A 17,820-nucleotide genomic window follows, 5' to 3' on the forward strand; every position below is an offset into this window, starting at 1 on the left:
TTTATCATCTCCAAGCAGATTCCTGATTGAAGAAAAACAGGCCGCTAGAAAGGAAATGTACACTATGATGTAGTTTATGTAAAAAATACACACAATCATATATTTTAGAGGTCTATGTCAATACATATGCAAATGCACAGAAAAATACCTGAAACGATACACCTAAAAGTGATAACAGCAACCAATATGTCGGGGCTGGGGGCTGGGATGGAGGGAGGGGTTAAAGATGCCTCCAGCTTTATCTGCAATATTTGATTTTTAGTAATGAGTATATTAATCACCAATGCATTTCTTGCATAATTAAAATAAACATTTTGTGTGGGGTTCTGGGGTTTTTTTTTTTGGTTTTTCTGTTTATTTATTTGTGGGGTTTTTTTTTGTTTATTTGTGGGCGATTTGGGTTTTTGTTTTTTCACAAATACAAAAGGAAGAACATTTTGGTTGATGGATCAGGCACGGGCACATCTCCCCTAACCAGTTCTGCAGACACAGGTGATTTACTTTATCCGAAAGATCATTCCTTTTTTAATTTTATACGTTCTAAAGCTGGAGCCCCGGGCCTCCGGGCGGGGTGTCAGTGACATGAGGCCAACAGGTGTGGGCCTGCCGGCTGCGATTTCACCCCCCGCAGGCCCCAAATCCCTCCCGGGCCACCGGCGGGGGCCTGCAATGCACCCATCAGGGAGCACTTTCCTTTTCGGTCTGTAAGAGGCCCCGAAAGCTAACGCCCTGGCCCATGTTCTTGGGGATTAGCTAACTGGAATGAGAACTCGGGGAGAGTGCGACATGAGACAGGCTCAGCGCAGGGGACACATGGGCCTCTGGGGAGCCACAGCCCCGCAGCTCACATGCGTCAATAGCCCCGCGCTCGTCTTGCTGGCAAAGAGCCGGGGCCTGACTGCATCCTCCTCCCACAGCTCGATTCCCCTGCGGAACCCGCAGATGCCGTGTTTCCTCCTCAGTTCTAACCAAGACAGAGTGTGGCTAAGGGAGACGGGTATTTCTAAGCTGTCAGCTCCAGGAGAGTGGGGAGCAACCTTACAGTCTTTGCCTGCCCCACCTTCATGTCCAGGGGAGCATACTGCTCCCATCAGAATCCCCCCTCTCCCCAACTCCTGCTTGCACACTAAGCTTCAGACCCAACTCCCCAGGCCCCCCTCAGCTGTCACAGGATGTCAGAAGCCCCAAACAGGCACAGGACTAGGTGAGCCACAAAGATGATGCTACTGTCATCTACAGATTAAGACCTCAAGGCTCAGGGGTCCCGAGAACACAAAACTTAGCCAACTTAAAACCCAAGTCAGTCTGAACCCCCGTCCGGTTTTGTCCTGGCCTCCATCTGCACAGATCAACTAATTGGTTAACTGGTTAGAGTCTCTCCTCTCACTAAGCTAACATAGACAGGGACCTTCTAGAACTTTCCTCCCCCCTGCCAGGCAGAGAGCTATTTTCAACCATGACTTTGTGCAGAAGAAATGTGAGCAGAGGTTAACCAGTACTCTGCCAACGTGATCAGCTCTTAATCGCCTTTCCTGCACGCGAGGCTCTGCTAGCTATTACATTGCATTTTATTTTGGATTGGGTTTAGTCCTGGCGAATACTTTGAGGTATTTGTCATAGTTTTTTGGAAACAAAATATTTTTGTGATAAATAAAAATAAGACAGTACCCAGGTTGAAGTTACCTGCATTCATCTCCTGGCCGGGGTAATTCAACGTGAAGACGTTCGCTCCTCCGGAAGGCTACATAAAGCCAGGCAGTGCCAATAAAAGTTATATAGTTGACTCAAGAAAAGACCCTCCAGACCCAGCACGGACCCTCCCTGTCTCTGTTCCCTGTCTTCCCTCTACAAAATGAGAAGGGCTTTCAAAGGGACAGTTAGGGGACAGATCCACCTAAAGTAAGAACAATTTTTGTGGGCATTGAGTACCCACTGTGAGCCAGGCACTTTACATTTTATTTCATTTAAGGCATCAAGGCCACATTTGCAGACTGCAGGCCCCATCGTACAGGAGAGGGCGAGTGGGACTTATAGTCACTTGTCTAAGGCCAGCAACCTCCTCCCAGGGGAGCCTGCCCTCTCCACCCCCGAGCAGACCCCTTGGGACCCTGTTATAGCTGTCCCAGTTCTCGGCACCTCTTTGTATCACAGAGAGAGATTTTAACACCTCCCTTGTTACACATAACAGACAGACAAGAGTAACAGCGCTGTTCTGGATTTTTAATCATATTATTACATTAAGGTTGCATAATCCCCCTGTTCCTCGAGGCCCCTGCCTCCCCAAAGAGGCTGTCAGTGTAACAGAGCAGGGCGTACATACCTGGTCTGTTGTGAGGTCAGCCTGGGAGGGCGCCACAGCCCTCTGCGCAGGTGTGCCATCCTGAGAGGCAGGGGCTGGGCTGCACCCTGGCCTCAGGAACCCACCGACTCACTGCCCGTCGGGGGGCAGTGAGCCTCAGCTGAGGAACGAAGGGCTCAAGTTAGTTCCATTCCGAGGAGTCTACACATTTACAGAGTGTCCAAATTTACAAATCAGAAAAAAATATATCATTTTTCAGACCTTTGATTCGATCCTGGGCCAGGCATCTGCTCCCTTCCTGGGAGGAAGCCACCGTCTCACCTCCGGGCCACCTGGGAGGGGAGAGGACAAGCTGCTCACTGGGCTCCTGGCCACGGTGCAGCTGCCGCTCCGAGCTGCTCCCTTAGGCCTCACCTGCAGCCAACAGCCCTACTGTGTGCTAAGGGAGGTGGAACAAGGGAGGGGCAAGGGCAGGCAGACACCAGGGGCTGGAAAAATGCCACTGAAGTCCTGATGGACGGTGGTCCCAGGTGAGGGAGGGACCAGCACCTAGGAAGATGCTGCTTACAGCCGCCTGAGGAGCCAAAGTTCAGGAGCTGAGAGACTCACAGGTTGCACAAGAGGCCCAGGCCCCAGACTCACATCAACCCCTGTGTGCATTTGCTGGAGAAGCGAAACGAGGGTCTGGCAGGGACAGGAGGCTTGCCGAGAGCTCGGGAGTCACAGGGCAAAGGCTGGAGGACCATGAGGACCAGGGCTGACCTGCAGGCCCTGAGGCCTGAAGGAGGTACGGCCTCCGTCAGTCCCCGTTAGAGAAGCAAGGTTGGGCCCACGAGTGGCTTGAGGTTCGTCCCTGGGCCTTAGCTTCTCTTGTGAAAAATGGGTAATAAAAGTAATAAAAGTAATTTACACATGTTGTTATAAGGATTAAAAGAATTAAAACTGTGCCTAGCACATAGTCAGCACAAAGAAATATCACGGGGGCACCTGAAGGTAGCCACGTGGGAAAAGCAGGAGGGAAGCCTTGAGTGTGCGTGGTTGCTACTGTGGACGATGCATCCACACACCAAACCCTGGACTTCGATCATTAAAGAAATCCATTTATCTAATAACTTTTTAGAAAGAAGCGACGTTCCGGTCAACGGGACGGGAGCAGATCCGCTGAACACTTACATCAAAGGTAAGAGTTGCAGGGGGTCCTCATGTGACCTCCCACCGGGGGGCAGGTGCGGGGGCGGGGCGGGGGGGCCTGGGCAACTAATGGAGGGTGCGACAACGCTCAGGAACATAGGTTAAATGGTTAGTTTATCTGCAAGAAAAAACCATGACATGAGGGACCCAGTACCTCTGTTCAAATACTTGAGCAACTATAATTAGCAGGTCCTGGATCAGCTGTCCTGTCCCGCTGCTGACAACCAAATTAGCCAAACTGAGTTGGGAATGACCATATGAGCTTTTTGGGGAGATGGAGGCAGACACTGAGGCCCCCCTTCCTCTGGTCTAGCCTCCCGTTGGGCCACAAGGCTGACCATATGGTTGCCATGGAATGAAAAGCAGCCCCCAATGGCCACTGCCTCCCCCACTCAGGGCATTGCCCTGCCCTCTCCATCCGCCCATGGAGGGAGGAAAAGCTGGCTCTGAAGCCTGCCTCTGCCTCTTCCTTCCTGAACTGGGCCCTCTGGATCTCAAGGTAACGCTGTGAAACAGGGACACTCCCCGCCTCTTAAGGAGCAAAGTCAGTAGTATCAGGGGCCACACGGCTAGGGTCGCACCTGACACAGAGCAGACCCTCAGGAAACATCAACTTTAATAAATAAATTCTAACTACCCCTGGCTGGAAGACATGCACCTTCTGCATCTACACACCCCATCCCTCACTAGCTTCAGGCGTCAGCGGCTTATCGCTGGGGGTGTTCAAGGGCTCACGTCCGAGTGCCCCCGCCACTGCTAATTACAGCTCCTGGGCACGTTGCTTCACTCCTCTGGACTCGGGTTCATTCACCTCCAAGGCAGGGAGTTGTCACCTCATGGGGTTAATGGGAAAATTAAAGTTGACACCATGCATGGAAATGCTGTCTCAATCTTGACCATTACAATTATAGCGAGTGTTTTAAAGGTAATAATCTAAGAGTCCTAATGATAACAGGCCTGACTTGTTCAGAGCATTTCACCGTTTACAAAGGGCTTGATGCGCCCACCTCCGCTGGAAAGGAGGTGCTCCTTCCATTCTGCAAATGGCGATACTGCGGCCAGCCTCAGCCTCCCACTCTGGCCCTAGTTCCACCAGCACCAAGGCCAAGCCCCGCTCATTCACTTTGAAGTCCCCATGCTCCTCGGCCTACAGCTCCTGACTCGTCCCCACAGCAGCAGAACACCAGGCATGGAGGAAGCCCATCAAGGACATGAACAGATCCACTGAGACCCCTCCCAGCCAGGTTGTCAACCTAGATAAACTCTAGAACGAACTATCCCACCTGTTCTCCCAACCGTGGCTTCACGTGGGGACCTCTATTTCAACGAAAGAGTAGGAAGACCCCCGATTTCTCAGAGCAGTTGGTGGAATGAGGCAGGGGTGGGGTTCCTGAGCTCCACCCGCTCAGCCAAACCCCTCCCCTCACACTGCTCCCCAGGGTCACCCTTGGGTGCCTCTCAGGACTCCAGAGCTGCAGAAGCCAAGTGAGAAGACCACTGCCCATGGCTTCCTCGCAGATCTGGGGAAACTGAGGGCCCAGGAGAAGGTCACATAGAAAGTCAGTGTGGGTCCCGCTGACACTGGCACAGGCTGCTTCCCCCACCCCTGCCCACTTGCCTTGAAAGGCAAGACCTTGAAAGAGCAGCGTCAGGAGCAGCTGATTGGCCCGGCCATTTGGGCAGCCGAAGAAGAAGGACACTCTCATCTGTGATCCCTCTCCGGCCCCTCCCGCAGGCGGCACTCTCCCCCTCCCAGGGCTATTCTGGGCAGAGTGTCCAGCTGCCCCAGGAGCTGCCAGTCAAGTGGTAGGGGGCAGGGACTCGGCCGCAGGCACACTGCTGGGTCGGGGGCCCTGCCCTTCACCTCGACGGCTTGGGGGAGGTGAGGGGCTGCAGGCCCCTTTCCAGGAGGCCCCCAACCCAGCCCGGTTTGGGGTTGGAGGAGAAGCCCTGGGAACGGCCCCAGCTCTGCCATAACTCACTGTCTGTCCTAAGGCACAGCAACTCCCTTCCAGAGACTCAGTTTCCCCAGTGATGTCCGAGGAAGAGAGGGCAGTAACTGAGACTGTCTGCTCTAGGTCAAGATGCAAAGGGTCTCCCATCTGTAAGGCCCAAGTGGCTTTAGCCAGACGTCAGAGGGTTGAGTGGGCAACTGGGAGGGAGGACCCCAACGCGAGCTGTGCCAGGCCAGCAGGCCCTGTAGGTCCCACAGTCCACTGGGACCCACCACCCAACCCAAGCGCCTCAAGGGGCCCTCAGGGAGCCACCCTCAGAAGTCCCATCACTCTCCTCGGCTGCTCCCAACTAGAAAGCTGAATGAGGAGAGGGACCACACCACCAGTCCACAGAAGGAAACCAAGAAGGACTCCCAGCTTAGCCTGCCAAGGGCACATCTTGACTTTGACATTAGTTTGACAAAATAACTAACAATAACCTGTGACCCTCCCAGTGTCCCTGCGAGCCCACCCCCATTGTGATGCTCAACTCCCATCCATGCCACCACCAGCCCCGGGGCAGTGGAGCGAGTCAATGGGAGATATTCATTCCCAGGTCACTTGGCCTCTAAGACCTGCTGGCCATGTCCCTCAAATCCAAGTGGCTCTGAGTATGGCCTAGAGGCAGGCCAAGGCTGACAGGGGTCTTCATCCAATGTTGGCCCTGACCCCATCCTGGCAGCCTGGACAGCCAGGGCTCCAGGTGTGGCGGCTACTCTCTGGGAGGACAGAGAGGGAGAATGGGGAACTCCCATTTTCCCTCCTTCCCCTTCTGCCCTCACGCCTCCGCTTTCTCCCTGTCTACCTTCCTCGTCACGACTTGGGCCTCCCGCCCTCCTCCCCTGTGTCCTTACCTCTCCCCTAATTCCTCCACCCCCACCCCCACCCCAGCTCAACTCTGCTCCTAAATATCTTCTCATCTCCTCTTCCAAGCTCTATTTTTAAAATCAGATTTCCTTTACTGTACAAGTGAGCTGACAGAGAGAGGTATTTGCTGAGGGATTGGCCCCCCCGGTCCCCCCCGCACACCCAACCCTTCATAGACACACGTTGGCAGCCCTGACCCAATGGGCCACTTGCTCAGAGGCAAGCAAGGAGCTGACCAGACCGAGAAGGCTCTGGGCACTGAAGGTGGTGAGGCCGGGGTGTCTGTCTATGAGTGTTGGGGGGAACAGGGTCCAACTCAAAAAGACCTCAAACCAGGTACACCAAATCTTGATTTTTTGGGTGAGAATTTCCAAATCAGTAGATATTTCTTAAAGAAATTGTCGTGAGGCTTGAGACCTCAACATGTATCGAGCTGCATTTGTAGGACTGAGAATATCACTGCTAGAGAGCCCAGAGAAGAGGCAGGGGCAGCCTCTGGGCTACACCGAGCTGCGGTGGGTGGGCATGGAGGGGTGGGAGTCAGAAGGGAAGCCCACAGTGACTGTTAAAGAGAGAAGTGGGAGGATGATGGCACCTGGACTTTGTGAGATGATGGCCCCGACAATGTGCCCAACGTCTTTGCAAAGGGACAGACAGCTGAGCCCAGCAGAGCCTCAAAGGAGACCCTCACCAGGGGTAGAAGGAGACCCCTTGGCCTTGCCCCCCAAGACCCCATGCTCACCTCCAGCAGGGTATTTCACATGAGGGCGTGGTCCTCCTCTCCCTGCTGGTGACGTTCTGCAAGGCAAGGCTGCCTCCATTTCTTCACATTGGCGATCTAGCACAGTGCCTGGCCCAGAAAAAGAACCAGGAAATGCTGCTGTATGAATTAATGAATGACAGGCAGAGAGACTAGCTTTAAAAATTAAAAAGACCTGGGACAATAAAATCAAGATATGTTTGGGGGCAGCAAGTCAGAAACCCAGTCCTTCAGGAGTGAACTGTGAGAGGAATAAGGAAGTGGGGCTAGAAACTGTACATGGTGAAAAATTTTGGTTTCGTGCAGAGGAATTTAGGTTTTCTATCCTAAGTAATGAAGAACAATGTAAAGATTTTTCAGTATAACAAATACTTGGTCCAATTTTCATTTCACGCTCAGGGGTTTGGATTTTATGTTGGGGACATGAAATGTGAAAGGTTTTAAACTGAGAATACAATGATTAAATGTGGGTGCCATGCTAAGGTGTTGAGACATTTTGTTAGTGATGAAAATGCATTAAAAGATTTTAAGTGGGGGTTTCGTGAATAGATTTGGTGTTTGAGGGAAGAAATCTGGAGTTTATTTTGAGGAGCAACAGATCAAACTTTTATATCATGCTGAAGAGTCTGGATTCTTGCCAAAGGGCTTTAAGAAACGCGATGATGAGATTTTTGCTTGTGGGAGATAAGTCTGCAGGAAAACATGATAAAATGTATTTGAAGGCTAACAGCTTTGGACTTTACATTACAGGCAATGAGGAAACATTGAAAAATTGTAAATAGAAAACTAACAGCCACAAATTTAAGTATCATGCTAAAACATTTGGACTTTACGTGTTGAGAGGGTGCCAAAGTCTGATTGTAGGAGCACGCCAAGGAGATTTGATTGATGTTGATACCAAAGTTGAAAGACTTTAATCAGAGGAGCTACATGATCAACGTTGGGAATATGCAAAGAAATTTTGAATTTATTTTGAGACTCTGACATAATTAGATTTTTGCACACACCTAGGAATTTGATTTTAGCCAATAAAAAGTTCTAAGAGAGTGACATGGTGAGATTTTTTGTATTTGATAAACAGTATGCAGTGAAATTACAAAATAAAATTCACATTTTATGCTGAGAATTTGGACTTTTATTCCATAATTCCACAATTAAGAGACACTGTGAGATTTTAAGGTGGAGTCACAAGATCAAATTTTATAGACTGTGCTAGGAAATGTGAATTTTATTTTAAGGAATGGCAAGATGGAATTTTTCTATTATGCTAATAAGTTTGGATTTAAGCCAATAAAGGCTTTAAAAGAATGACGGGGTGAGATTTGGGGGTTTTTATAGACCAGTCTGAAGATAAATTACATGGTAAAACTTTGCATTTTATGTTAAGTAGTTGGAACTTTACATTACAGGCAATGAAGAAACCTTAAAAGATTTTAAATAGGGGCGTTATATGATCAAACTTATGCATTTTGGCTACAAGAGTGGATTTTTATGGTGAAGATAATATGGTCAGATTTTTATAACATGCCAAGGAGATGTGATTTTATGTGAGAGTTGAAGGCGTTCAAGCATTTCATCTTGTGAAGGGATATGATCTCGCGTTTGAACACTCATGCAGAGGCATTTGGATTTTAGCCAGTAAAGGGTTTTAAGGAGCAACTGATGAGAGTTTTGTCTCCAGGGGAATTAGCTGGTAAAACATAATTTATGCTCAGGTGTCTGGATTTGATGAACTAGATAATGAACCAGCATCCATAGCTCAGAGGAGGCACCCTTTGGTACAAGTGCACCCTGTCTGTTCTTTATGCTGAGGAACTGGACCATTTACAGCAAGTAATATCGAGGGGGGCAGGTCACAGGCAAAGGGTGTATGATTGAATTTACACAGCATGCTAAGAAGTGTGGACACTATTTTGAGGAATGACAGGATCGCAATTTTGTGCTGTGCTAAGGAATTTGGATTTCAGCCATTAAGAGATTTTAAGAGAGTGACATGGCAAAATTTCTATGTTTAATAAGAGCAGTCTGCAGAGAAATTATATAGTAAAATGTGTATTTTATGCTAAGGAGTTTAGATCTTATCTCATAGGTAATTAAAAGATACTATAAGGCTTTAAGCAGAAGTTACAGGACCCAATTCATGTATCTTGCAAGAAGTGTGACTTTTTATTTTGAGGAATAACATGGTCAAATTTTTATATCATGCTTAGAGGTCTGGAGTGAAGTCAATAAAGAATTTAAGGAGTGGCCTGGTAGAGTTTTTATATCCATCAGTTTGCAGATAAATTGCATGGTAAAAATTTTCATTTTTATGCTAAGTGACTGGAACTTCATATTATAAGCAATGAAAAGAAACTTTTGTTAAGTTTTAAATAGAGACGTTACAGGATAACTTTTATGCCTCTTGCTAAAATGTCAACTTTGATGTTAAAGAGCATTAAGATCAGATTTTTATAACATGCCAAGGATATTAGATTTTAGGTTGAAGACAGGAAAGTTGAAGGATTTAATCAGTTACACCAAATTTGTAAATATGTGAAGATGTGTAGACTTTCTATTAAGAAGGGGGTATAACCTAGTTTTTAAATCATCTTGTTAAGGAGTTTAAATTTTAGCCAACAAAGAGTTTTAACGGTTTTAAGAGACATACTGAGATTTTATATTTTAAATTTTAGCCAATTTAAATTTTTAAATTTAAAATTTTAGCCAATAAAGGGTTTTAAGAGACATATTGAGATTTTATATTTTAAAATTTAAATTTTAGCCAACTTGAATTTTAAATTTTAGCCGATTTGAATTTTTAAATTTTAAATTTTAGCCAATACTGAGTTTTAAGAATTTTAAGAGACGTACTGAGATTATTTCTAATAGATGAGTCTGCAAATGAATTACTTAGTCACATTTTGTATTTCAATTAGAACATTATATTAGAGACTTGGAATTTTAGAAGGATAATATAGCCTTACAGGACATTTATGAAGAGGAAATGAGTTAATTTATGCAATGTGCTATGTATATGTTGCTATGATGGAGATGGAGATGGAGATGGAGATGGTGATGGTGATGGTGATGATGGTGATGATTTTACCTAATTTGTACATCATGCTTTGAGGAATGACATGATCAGAATTTTCTATTATTCTAAGGCCTTTAAATTTTAGCCAGAAAATGATTTTGGTGAGTTTACGTCAGGAATTTTCATGCAAAAAGGTTAAATTTCATATTGTAGACAGTAAATAAAAAGCAGAAGGTTTTAATCAGAGGGCCTGGAGGATCAGATTTAACTGTCACGCCAACAAGAACTTACTTAATTTTGAGAAACAGCAGATCAGAATTTTGTGTCTTGTTGGAAAGTTTGGATTTTAGCCAATGAGGAGTTTTATGTAAGAAAATCCATGTTTTTTTAATAGATCGGCCCACTGGCTAAGAGGAAATTGAGAAGTAACAAAAGTGCTAAGTGTATAAAGAGCAGTAACCATAGAGCAAATCTATCAGATAACCAGAATGAAACTCGCTCTGCACTAGCAGAGCAGAAATGTGCAAATAACCCCAAGCAAAACATCTCTTTATCCAGTCTCGGTCCACTAGAACCACTCATGACTAGATTCTCAAAAATCCATTCCAAGACAATCAGATGTCAAAGATATCTCCTGCCCTCCCTCCACCCCTTACTCATATCCCAACTCTTCTACATACACCCCTAATCCGGGGAAACAAACCAGCAACAGAGAAGGAGGTGTCTGCTCGATTGAAGAGACCAGCCCCACCTGATAAGACTGGAGGGGGTGTAAATACATTTGCACCTGGGGAATTGAGGCCAAATGTTTGAAGTTCCCGAACCTCCCCAGGCAAAGAGGGCAATCCTAGGAAAGGGAAAATTTCAGGAGGGGTGAGGAGATGATTTACAGATCTCCTCAACAGCTCAGAGCTGGGGAGAACACAGCATTGGAAGGAGATGAAAGAGAAACCAGCAAAAATTCCGAGTCAGAATCAAGTCACAAATGTGCAAGTCTCTGGCACATAGTAGGTGTTTTATAAATGTTTATAGCAAAAATAAAAGCTGGAATCCAGATCTCTATCTCCAAGCTCTCCCCCGATTTCTACTTGGAATCTAGGGGAGGAAATAAGAGCTATTTGGGGCTGCTGACCCAATTGCCCATTTTCTCCTCGTCCCTAAAACTTGTTAAATAGTAGCATCTCTGCTAGAGATTCCTGCCTCACGACCAAGGATGCCAGGCGCAAGCACCCTGGCAGAGCACCCAGCCTACCAGGGACAGCTTTGGACAGCAGTGAGACGTGACCTCTATGACTTTTGAGTGACCCAAGATGGGAAAAAGAATTGCCCAGCATGTGTGCCAGGGTGAATGAAGTGGCCCGTGCCTCCTGCCAGGTGCCTGCCTGCCACGGCAGCTGCTCCGGGCCCATCGCTCCACCAAATTTATGGGCTGTGAATTTCTCACAGCCATGGGGGAGTAGGCAGGCCAGACAGGCAGAGTGAGCCTGGGAGAGGAGGTGAGAAGCTCAGGGGTTGACAGATATTCTCTCCCTAGGGGCACCCCAGGATGGACACCAGGAGACCTTCCCCAGTTTCTCCCTGTTCTGATGACCTGGGCATCTGATTTGTCCTGGAGAACCTGCCCCTGACCTCATGAGACCCTAAACTACTGCCTTTACTCCCAACCCCTCTCCCTATCCCCCAGGTTCTGATCTCTGCGGCCCGAGTCGCTGACCGGACGCATCACAATCTTACCAGTCTTCAGAGAACACTCCTTTCCATCCGACGACATGATAGAACCCTCTGAAGACTCATTTGAGACGATGATGGAGCATAAGAATCCATCATCAAAACAAATGGAGTCCTCCGAGGGCTCATCCAACTCCACCGTGGAAACATCAGGCAGCGGAGAGCAGGAGGTGGCGGGGCTGGCCAGCGGCCCAGCCCAGGAAATGAAAGAGCTGCCCATTGATCTCCTCCAAGACATGGAGGAGCCATCCAGTGGCCCACATAGGGAAATAAAGGATCCACCCAATGACCTACTCCAAGACCTGGAGGAGTCACGCAATGGTTCACGCCAGGAAGTGGGGGATCCGTTCAGTGGGGCACCTGATAGAATGGAAGAAGTATCAGTCAACCCATGTGGAGCCCAGGAAGGGCAAGTCAACAACACCAACCTGGCCAAATTGGGAGAGGAGGAGCGCCCTGAAGAGCAGACTGAGACCTCAACTGCAGAAACCATGGCCATGGTGAGGTCCATCATCTCTCTGTACTTCCGAATGCAAGACCTCAGAGAACAACAAAGGGTAGCAGAAGAGATCTTGATGAAAGGGATCAACGCAGGCCAACTGCCACTCCCAAAACAGTTCTCGGGCGATCGCAGAGAATACCACGAGTTCATCGTGCTCTGCCAACTCATCTTACAAAGCTACCCAAGAATGTTCTGCAGCGACCGCCTGCGAGTCAGGTACATCATCTGCCACCTCTCGGGCTTGGCCTTAGAATGGGCCAAAGCTCTGGTGGAGGAAGACAGCCCCCTGATCAGCGACTTCCCTGCCTTCCTGGAGGCCATGTCCGATGTGTTTGAGTACCGGCAGGCACTGCGTGTGGCGGAAGAGGCCATGTTCAACATCAGACAGGGGGATCGCGCTGCCATTGACTACATCAATGAGTTCCAGAGCCTGGTACCCACCTTGGGCTGGCCAGATGAAGTCCTGCAGGCCCACCTGTGCCATGGGCTCAATGAAGAGATCAGGCATTATCTGTTCCGGGTCCCTCAGCCGGATTCGCTGGACAGTCTGATTGTGCTTGTCCTGCAAATAGAAGAAAAACTGGCGGAGAGGAGGGCCATGCTCAGGCTGCCCCCAGAGGCCCGCCCACGGAACCTGACCTGGATTGACTCACCTGCTCCAGAGAGGTGGATGGTCAGCAGCTGGCTGCCCTGCGAAGTCCACCCCACCATTGATCGTGACCATCTCTTCCTGCTGCTCATGGTGAGAGTGAACCCCTACCACAGTGTCGCAGTCCAGGCCCTGGTTGACTCAGGGGCAGGTGGCAACTTCATGGATGAGAGGTTTGCCCAAGAGCACTACGTGGAGCTCTACGAGAAGCCCTATCCACAGTCGATCCGAACCATGGATGGCTCGCTGATTGGCGACGAACCTGTCTGGCTCTACACGGAACCCCTGGTGTGCATTCATCAAAACCACCAGGAGTCCATCGAATTTGACATTGTTCCTTCACCCAACTTCTCCGTGATATTAGGCATCAACTGGCTCCGAGTTCACGCCCCCGAAGTTGACTGGATCAAAGGCCGCTGCACCTTTCACTCTCCCTACTGCCTGAAGAACTGCTTCCGCCCGGCCCCCCCATGCATTGCACTGGAAAGACATGCCATAAGCCTGCTGCCCGGACTGCCGCCCCTGTACTCCGACCTGGCCGACGTGTTTAACCCGAAGGAAGCAGATGATGAGACTTCCGACCAGCCAAGCTCAGACGGATCCGATGATCTTTCTGAATCAGAGCCCTCTGAGCTTCAGCAGGCTGGAGACAGTGATCACAGCGAGACCTTTTACGAATGTCCCTCCACCGCGCCTTGGGAACCTGTGGGTGCCAGGATGCAAGAAAGAGCCAGGCTACAGGATGAATTCTGGGATCTGCAGAACATGCTGACCAACAGACAGGACTACATACAGATGATTCCAGAACTGTTCGACCAGTTACACGGAGCTACATGGTTCACAAAGCTGGAGTTGCGTGGGACCATTGTGGAGGAAAGCATGAACATACGCCAAGCAGAAGATGTATGGAGAGCAGCGTTTGGTTTGGAGCTTCAAGAGATGGAGAGCTACAAGCCCTTTCTGCTATCCTCAGACCCTATCATCCCTCAGAACGTGATTCACTTTATCCTAAAGGACATGCTAGGTTACTTTGTGCTTTCTTACGGGCAGGACGTCCTGATTTACTCAATGAGCCAGGAGGAACACCTCCAACACGTCCGCCACGTCCTGGTCCGCTTCCGGCATCACAACGTCTACTGCTCACTGGACAGGAGCCAGTTCCACCGACACACTGTCGAATTTCTGGGATTCGTCATGACCCCCAAAGGGGTGAAACTAAACAAGAGCATCGTGACCACTGTAACGGGGTATCCCACCCCTGGCTCTAAGAAGTCCCTGCGACACCTAATCGAGTTCACCTTCCCCTACCGGCACTTTGTGGAGCGCTTCACCATCATCACGGAGCCCCTGGTGAGGCAGCTGATGACCACTGAACCGTTCTTCTGGGGAGACGAGGAGCAAGAGGCCTTCGAATGCCTGAAGCGGGCTTTCCGCAAGGCGCCCCTTCTCCACCACCCCAAGCCCCAGAACCCATTCTACTTGGAGACAGGCGTCACCAAGACGGCTCTGCACGCCTCCCTGATCCAAATAGACGACCAAACCGGCAAGAGAGTCTCCTGCGCTTTCTACTCCCGAAACATCTCTCCTATCGAGGTCGACTACTCTCAACTGGAGATGAAGATTCTTCCAATAAGGGCTGCCTTCATGGTGTGGTGCCGCTACCTGGAGAACACCGAGGAGCCCATCATGATCCTTCTTAACACAGAGGATCTAGCCTCTCTGAATAATGACAGGCTCACCGTACTTCTCCCCGGGCATTGGGTCTTCTTCTTCTCCCACTTCAACTTTGACGTCATGGAGCGGCCAGAACAAGATGGCGGCAGACCTCTGCCACCCTTGAGAAACCTCAGCCGGAAAGCTTTCCAGCACAACACTGCCACTCGACCACTAATGCTTCTGGCTACAAGAAGATCCCCCAGGGATCAGTTACCAGAATCCGGGGAAGAAGAGGAGAATGAAGATGCCCCTCACCAGAGCCTCCAGCAGGAGTTCCTGGCTCTGATACCAATTGACCAAATACTTGGCAGCTTCCTTGCCCATTTCAGCATAGCCCAGATCAGGGCAGTCATTCTGCACTTCTTCCGCGGCCTCCTCTTTTGGAAGAACACCCTGGCCATGGCAGCACTCCTCGTGCTCCTGAAGCTGAGGCGGGACCTCCCACCGCTGCCCGCTCCCACCCTGGAGGTGGCTCGGCTGCCACCAAGGCGCTCGCTACGACTCATCCTGGACTCTTCCCTCCTCACAGGCAGCGGCCTTGCCCCCGCCATCGCTCAGATGCTCACCCAGATGCCCCCTCTCATGGGCACTAATGTTGTCCCGGCCGAGGAGCTGGCCGAGTTATTCCTAGGCCCTGGCCACTCGCAGCAAACCGCCCTGGTCCCCCAGGCCCGCTGGGGCCTGCGATTCACGCCCGGGTTCTGGCTGATGCTGTGTGAGTTCTTCGTTGTCAGAGTTGCCCCCCGAGAGGGAACCCGCCCCCTCCCGTGCGAGAACCGCTACCTGGAGCTGCACGTCGTGGGTGATGAAGATGTCGTCTTGCGAGAAGCCCTGCAAGACGACCTGCAACGTTACCGTCAGTGTGGCCTGCATGACGGCCTGCAAGACACCTCGCAGGACGGGCAGGACGACGTGCAGGAGGCCCTCACCACTGACCTCACCGTAGCCCTCCGACCCCGCCAACACCTCCCCGAGGACTCTGAAGTCCTCGCCTTCCTGAACAACCGCCTGCTCTACATCCGTGGCACCGATGGGCAGCCCAGCATGGTCAGCCCGGAGCTGGTGGCCAGGGCCCTGAGCCACTTCCTAAGCGGCATCTACACACAAGCTCCACCCCCCAGTATCTGGGTGAGCCCATCCAGGGGAGATGCAAGGCTGGAAGAACTACCTGAGGACGAGGAAGACTCGGACCTCAGCTGAAAACGCCTCCTCGCCAGCAATGAGCCCCTCTACTCCTCTGCCCGACAGCCCACAGAACCTCCTGAACCTCCCCGTGCCTCAGCCTGCTTCGCTCAGACCCAGCGCCCTCTTCCTGCTACTCCAGACCCAAGGGGAACCTACTCGTGAAGGGCAGAACTTTCTTCAACTCATCAACCAGCAACACCATCTGTGCTAAGGACCATCCAACCATCAGAGACCCAGAGACACCTCAGGGCTACACAACCCCGATTCTCCAGGTCCCAGGCCTGCAGCTGGGCTTGAGATCGATGACAGAAGAAGAGATGAGCAGGAATGATCCCATGACCCAAGGCCAGGTGAGGAATCAGGCACAGCAGACGCAGCCAAGCAAGCAGATGCCAGGGACCCCTCACCCTCCCCGAGTGACGGGTGGCTGCCGAGTGCCACTGGGACACTGACCTCGGGTGCTCCACTGAATTCTTCTACCTCCACCGCTGGTGCTCCTGCTCCCCTGGGCCCCCACCCAACTTCCCCACGTCTCGTGCTGTGCTGTGGTGCCCCCCACCCCCACCCCACCACAAAGCCATCCCCCTCCCCCGCCAGTCTGGTTCAGCTCCCTCGACATTGACTCTGCCTGACCCTGAGCTCTGGGCTCTTACCTGGACAGTGCCACTCCATGGAACATCCCGACGTACCAGTACTTACCGGACGTGCATCTTTGAGAGTCCCCAGGACTCCGCGGGACACTGAGGGGCTCCCTCCCCACCAGCACTGAGAGCACTGGGGCCCCGAGGCCCAGGAAGAGGGAAGGGGACTCCCAGAGACACTGAAGAAGGTCGGAGACCCCCAGCGGTCTGCGCCAAGTAGCTGAGAGTGCTCCCACCAGACCACCGCTCTCCGCCACGGGGAGGATACCCTGCCCCCGCTTTCCCACCTCTCTCACCTCTTCCCACCCCAAAAATAAAGCAGAATAAAAGGTTATCTGACTTTGCGATTTGTTCTGAAGGTGAAGGGTGGGGGGAAGGCAGGGTGGAGGGAGGAGGGACGGGGGGGGCTGGGCTCTCCCCTGAAACGAACCCCCCCTGGCGCCTGGCACAGAAGCCGGGGAGTGGGGGACACTGGGAGCTGCCTCTTCCTGAGGGTCTGGAGTAGGGACCCCAAAATTCCAAATCCCACCCCTGGCCTGGGCCTTCTTCCCACACAAGACAGGGTGGACAGGCCTCCCTAACTAAGAGGGTCTGAGCCCAGAAGCCCCGCTGCTTCAAGCAATTCCCCTACCACCACCTCCAACAGAGAAGGTCAAGGTCACACTGTCCTAAAAATGGCAAAATGGATGTTCTGAGGGTGCACTGCCTGGGAAGGGGGAGGGGCCCCCAGGAGAGGGCAGCAGGGAGGGAGCCACTCGCTCCCTCAGGGCTCACTCATCCCACAGTCCAGCACACGCTGACCGGGAACCCTCTGGCTGGCCTCACGGGCCACCCTCCAGCAGCGGCCTCTGCCCTCCCAGGGCACGCTGCCCCGCCCCTCCACACTGGGCAGTGGCAGGACATGGACCACTCCCAGCCTGACCTGGAACCTCAACTGGGAGAGGGGGCCTGACACTGAGGTCCGTGCACATGGACGCTCATGCACGGTGCTGCGGACCCCCAATCTGCCCACTGAGCACTCGAATCTGCCCCTGACGGCAGCACCATGAGGTCACCAACCAGATCTCAGGTTCAGTTCAAAGGTCAGGGGCTCTGCAGGGGCCTGACTGCCCACCCCCTCACTGGCTGCCCCTCCTGGCCCCACCCTAAGGAAAGGTACGTCCCACAATGACCCCCAGACTTCTGCGTCCTCCGCGGCCCCATGCCAGGCTCACGCCCTGTGCACTCACTAGTCCCCAGAGGCGACTGGCCGTCGCCCACCCACCCATCTGT

At 51.3% G+C, this 17,820-nt stretch overlaps 1 long non-coding RNA gene across 50 annotated transcripts in view; it reads right to left on the minus strand.

Moving 5' to 3' along the window:
- The window catches only part of LOC147913805 (uncharacterized), a 168,699-nt gene extending 152,299 nt beyond the window's left edge, over positions 1–16,400 (minus strand). For 36 of the 50 annotated variants that reach the window (XR_015556061.1, XR_015556094.1, XR_015556103.1 and 33 more), the window contains exons 1-5: positions 12,284–16,400; positions 7,094–7,201; positions 2,561–2,631; positions 2,321–2,459; positions 1,684–1,741 (exon numbers count right to left, since the gene is read on the minus strand). This is a non-coding gene — a long non-coding RNA (uncharacterized LOC147913805). The remainder of the gene's footprint in view (positions 1–1,683; positions 1,742–2,320; positions 2,460–2,560; positions 2,632–7,093; positions 7,202–12,283) is intronic. The other 14 variants (XR_015556092.1, XR_015556090.1, XR_015556073.1 and 11 more) reach the window with 5 other exon arrangements.
- Between the last annotated feature and the right edge of the window lie 1,420 nt (positions 16,401–17,820).

This window comes from Ceratotherium simum, chromosome 24 (genome assembly GCF_057802395.1).
Source record: "Ceratotherium simum simum isolate JZ-2026a chromosome 24, ASM5780239v1, whole genome shotgun sequence".
NCBI lineage: Eukaryota > Metazoa > Chordata > Mammalia > Perissodactyla > Rhinocerotidae > Ceratotherium > Ceratotherium simum.